Source organism: Acyrthosiphon pisum, chromosome X (assembly GCF_005508785.2).
Source record: "Acyrthosiphon pisum isolate AL4f chromosome X, pea_aphid_22Mar2018_4r6ur, whole genome shotgun sequence".
In the NCBI taxonomy this organism is placed as follows: domain Eukaryota; kingdom Metazoa; phylum Arthropoda; class Insecta; order Hemiptera; family Aphididae; genus Acyrthosiphon; species Acyrthosiphon pisum.
The window spans coordinates 18,930,891-18,936,771 of record NC_042493.1 but is presented as its reverse complement, the minus strand read 5'-3'; the positions used below and the strand labels follow the sequence as shown (position 1 = coordinate 18,936,771).

At 29.0% G+C, this 5,881-nt stretch overlaps 1 protein-coding gene across 1 annotated transcript in view; it reads right to left on the bottom strand.

The window, feature by feature from the left end:
- LOC100161446 (cytosolic carboxypeptidase 6) overlaps window positions 1-5,881 on the bottom strand; it is a 75,619-nt gene that overhangs the window by 40,882 nt on the left and 28,856 nt on the right. The gene's annotated exons all lie outside the window — the stretch shown is intronic.

Genomic DNA, 5,881 nt, shown 5'->3' with positions numbered 1-5,881 from the left:
GATCCACCCAGTGGCACCCACAGAACATAATAATATAAGTTAAATAATAGTATTGAAAATAAGTAATTACTAATTACTTTACATTAGTTACTAATAACATTTAAATATATCTAGAATATAATTGATAGGTACTCGATAGTGGTGTTTCTTTGTTTTATACATTTTCAATTTCAAATCGATGGTTACAATTATAATATATATTATATAAGTGGATGCCCTGAATGCTGTAATTTGATTTAATAAAAATATTTTTCATTTTAATATTAGGAATATAATTATAGGATATTAAATGTAGGAAAGTGGATGAGAAAAAAATGATAAATATATTATTACATAAAGTATGCAATGAATTTTAGAGGTATTTTAATATACTGGGGGCAGAAGGGGCAGAGCAGTGGCATAGCTAACATAGGTAAAAGTAAGGCAGTGGTCCTGGGGCCCCAAAATATTACGTGTATATTTTGAATTTTCATTAAGTTAATATTCGTTGGGGGGGGGGGGGGGTAGGGCTAGTTTATTTACTGCCTGGGACCCTGTCCCATTCAGCTAAACGCCATTTACGCCACTGGTGCAAAGCCCACCCATGGGTCTGTTTCAATTAAATATGTAAAGCCACCCCAGGTCAAAAACTGAAATTGACTTTTAAAACTAACATTTTTTGTTTGGGAAATTGCAAGAAACTACTCAACAGTAATTAATACCACTTATAAATTTAAAAACATTAATGGACACAATAGTAAATCATACTTTTAAATTAAATATAATAACGAACTAATTGCTGACTTACGCTGAGGTGAACGATTATTCTGTCTTTCCGTACTTATTGTATTAAAATCACGTAGGTATTAAATTATTAATCTGTAATAATTAATCAATTAACGCGTACGTCCAAAAAATCGTATTTTAAAGTTTTCTCATTAATGGATTAAAGGGAAATACAACAATATAACTTTAGTGTTCTCTGAATATTCAATTTATAGTTTATTTAAACAAAATCAATGAACCAAAGTTAGATGTAGGTATAAATATACATATATACATTATATTATTAGTATATTACCAGCAAAATATAAATTATTTACCTCGCCGTTTTCAACAGAAGTTTTAGAGTTAATTCTTCGGAAATTAATTGAAAAGTGCGGAAACGACCTGTCTGAAATGTGCAGTATAATAATATAAAGGTCAATAATCTGTTTACGAGATGGATAAATAATATGAATGGTTACATATACATTTGAGTATTATATTATATTTATATTGTATGAAATAGCTGAACCAATTTCCCAAGAAAAATAATGGTAACAAATGATAATACACTACACTCGCCGTTATAATAATTGTGAAACCAATCACTTTTTTGTTTCACATAACATTTAAATATAGTTTAAATTTATTGGACAGAGCTTGATAGGTACTCCACTATTGAACTATATAAGACAGAAGCAGAATAAAAATGTATAGGTAAAGATTTTCATATTATATAGGTAAAGAAATATAAAAGTTCGATGAGGTTTTTTCTTAGTATCTAGTAATTATTTATTTTAATTCCAAGTGGTTTCAACCGTGGAATATCTCACCGTTCATAAACGAAACTACCAAAGATAAAAACAAAAATTAATTACTTACAGCAGAGCGTCAATTATTCGCACTAATTGGGACCAAGGGAGGTGTGAATAATCGATTTGTGTGAATAATTAAACAAAGATTAAAACTTTAAAGTTAATTAGGTATTATAATATTATTTTCATTTGTCATTGCATACATTTAATTTTAATGTATTATTAAAAAAAAAAAAAAAAAACAAATACTTTAATACTAATTAAAACAAACATGTGCGCGCGTTCTAATAAAAGTTAGGTAGGTAAAAATGAAATATTATTTATTCACCTTCCATATAATTCTGTGTATGGTGTGAATAATCGACCAGAGTTGAGGAAATCGATATTTTCGTTGATAATTATTTGAATCCAAGTTAAATATTCTCATTTAAAAACCGATTACACAAAATATTTTTGATTCATTACGCCATAATATATTATATAAATGTTATACTTCAGTGTTTGATAATGAAAGGATGGGTAATGGGTGTCCCAAAAATTGTGACGTTAATACTTGTGGATACGTTAGAGTTTGGGTTACAATCAAATCGAGTTGGATAGACATTAAAATAATCATAATATTATGATTTAGCTAGAGATGGCCATGTTTTTAACCAAACCATTACGATCTGAGGAAATTATACTATCATCTATACGCAGCCTATGAAGTTTGATTATTATATTATGTGGACTCCAAGGAATGGAACCGAACCGTTAGAAGTACTTAAAACTAGAACTTATGGACAAATTCTGAACCAAAACCTCATCAGTCATTATAACAATGTATTTTATTAGGGACCGAGATTTGAGACGTTTTTCAGTACTTATGGGTTCTTTTACAATTTTAAGACGGTTCCCGGGATAAAATTAATGTTAAACAATGATTAAACAAATAGGTATAAACTATTAACTTAAACTTATTTAGCACATTTTGAATACTTGATAATAAATGTATTAAGAAATCGTGGGAATAGCTCTGCTGTATAGTAGGTGTCAAGTGTACCTTAAAATTGAGTAAGTCACTGTAATGGATGTGTTAAATTTGAATTCATCGCATACGAAAAATGATTCGGATTGGAGACGGCCTGCCAGACTATATTTTTAAAGATAATTTATTACATATTTATCCAGCTCCTGCATAATCATGGCTTGGGCTAGTAAAAAGAGTAAAAAAAAAAAAAAAGTTGCTCAATTCTTATGGAAGCAGAATTTGCTAATTTGCTATTTAAATCGTGACATTTCGTTGTTTTTTTACAAAGCTCATTAACTAACGAACCACTGAACTTATTTATTCCAATTATGCATCAAACTATAAGAAATATTGTGCAGATTGTACCTACTTTTTAATAAAATATGTTAATGGTTTATTTTATTTTTATTTCAATACAAGCTGCGACCCCAAGTACGCATAACAATTTAACAAAATATTAGATATAGGTACAATTCAAAAATGTATTTAAGTTAACACAATAGGATAGATATAAGAAAACCAAAAATGAATTGGAGTTAACTGAAAATTAAAAGATGGATCTTCGTTGGCAATATACATCGTCCTATATATTGACCAGTTACGAGAATAGTTTGTCTTACAAAGTGAAAGGATAAGGAGAACGGAACACGATGAGTTTTAAAGTTAACCATGGAATGTAACCCTCGACCATCAATCGAGCCATCGATAAGTTTGCGTAGGAAAACCTATTGTTTAAGATAACTCGCCTATTAACTAAGGACTAAAAACATTAGGCTATTTGATACTGGCTTATAATAATGAGGTATTGAGGTATAATATGTATGTTTAATTTTCAATAAATAGGCAGCAAAACTCCACAACTTTCGTTGAACCCTCATTCAAGTTGGTTCATATCACTTGTGGTATGAGGGTTTAAAATAACAATAGCAAACTTTAAAATAGACATGACAAGCGCACAGTATAATGCTTTTAGCGGTGCTATGGTAACTTAAATTCATTATTTACAAATCTGTTTAAGAAAACTAAAGTGGAGTTATGATTTTATGAAGCAAAATGTAGCAACGTTTATGAGTAAAAAAGTAATATAAACGACGGTGGTCGTTGAAAAAAAGGTGACATCAAGCACTCTCGAACACACACACACACACACACACACACACACAATGTACCATATTCGACACAAAACAACTTAACAGTGTGATTTTACTCAAATACTTTACTTGATAATAAGATTCTTACACGTACGATTTAAAATTACAAGAACAAAAATATGTGATCATAAAAACCTATTATATAGGCATGTATGATGAAAGCTTTGATTTTCAAAAAGGACATAATTATCATCTATATTATGATGTTACTGGTTATACATTTTAAACTCGTTGTATACTTATAGTTATTATTGTAAAGTAAAAATTTGTGTTAGAAACATTAGTTATAGTTAGTATAATATTATTGCATGATACATTTATTATTTTTATTTTTACGAACTATCATTATTATTAAATCAGGCTGGGTTTCAGTGGTTTAGTATGGAATCCGTCTTTAGCGACCTAAACGTTATAGGTACTATAATAGTAGGTTATCAATTATTACTTGGTATTATTGCCGATATCAAACAAACTTTCAATTTTAGTCTTTAAATCATACTTGAAAATGCACTCAACTTCTTAAGTATTTATCCATAGGTATCGGACCTTTAAAAATGAATTAAACTTTTGTTAATTATATATTTTCTTCTTTCTTGTGATATCTTGATTAGATTAAAATAGTAAAATAAATCAAAGACAAAATAATTTTATAATAAATACATAACATTGAAAATGATTGTACAATTATTTACCATTTGCCGTTTAAAATATATTAGTAATATAACATATACCAAACAAATCGCTTTCAATTTCGCACTAAGACGTATATACTTCTTTGAAAGATCAAAATCATATTCTTTTTTTATTTCGGCACCTACCCAAAAAGGTAAAAAGTACACAATCGTAGGTATCTACTCCACCGGACCCGTCCGATAAAGATTTCCAGTTGCATTCAAATAACCGGGAACTTATGATTTCTTCTCCGAAAAGGTCGATACATAAAACCCGCAGTTCACACACATTATACCGACTCATATTGTATAGCGAAATACTCATTCTGCAGACCAGATGTATTCCAAACGTCGAACACTTTTAACACGTTTATCAAGAGGTGTTTATTGACACCTTTACGATAAATTTTTAAAATTATAGGGATTCATAATTTATATTGATTGTCAATAATTAGATAATTACCTACATAATGGTTAATATAAGTTGGTTATTAATTGTAATAGAAAATAATTAATTGTTTGGAAAAATATACCATTTAATGAATTACCACAAAATTGTATTGATACATTATAATTTACATTATATATTATATATTACATTATAAACTATAGTTTTATTTTTAATATTATATCCATTTGTAGAGCTTTGGAGTTACAGGAAGTGTATTTTTGTTTGATGTAGCGCATAGCTTTTTTTAACTAGCTCATCACTAGTTAATTTTAAAATTTAAATCAAAATTTTCAGCATGAAATGTAATTGTTTTACAAGCTTACTTAAGTTTTTATAAAATTCAAGTTCGTTTACGTTGACCTATTTTTATTGTGAAGAATTGTCTATAGACCATACGGAACACTTTGTAAAAATTAAATTTTATACTATTGTGACTTGTAATTGATACAAATTTCCTAAACGTTGCACTTATATAATAGCCGTAGTGAGGCCCTTTAAGTGAATTCAATACGGTGGTTTTCTGTCTTTGTCAAACACACGAGTGACATAGGATTCCTAACGTGTTCTTTGCCAAACGTACCGAATGATCTAATGAAGTTGTCGTCAAGTCTACTTGAAATTGACTTCCCCACATTTTTGATATTGTCTCCCAAATTTCTAAAATCGTTAATTAAAAAAGAGTAAATAAAAATTGTCATATCTCAATTTTTGGAGAAGTTTTAATCAAAGGGTCAAAAATGTGGCAAAGTCGATCTCAGCAGATTTGACAAGAACTTCAAATCTGTTTTTAGAATTCTTATCGCTTAATTAGATCATTCGGTACGTTTGGCAATGAACACGTCTATAAGATTAATTAAGATCCTATGTCACGTATGTGTTAGACAAAGACAGAAACTTACGATATCGAATCCCCTTAACAAAATTAATAATTATATCATTATAGTGACCAAAATAAATCTATTAAGGGGGCTGCAACAGATGAAAAAAAAAGTGATTTTTAGACCAATAAGCTAGACAAAACCGGAAGAATTTGGTTTGAC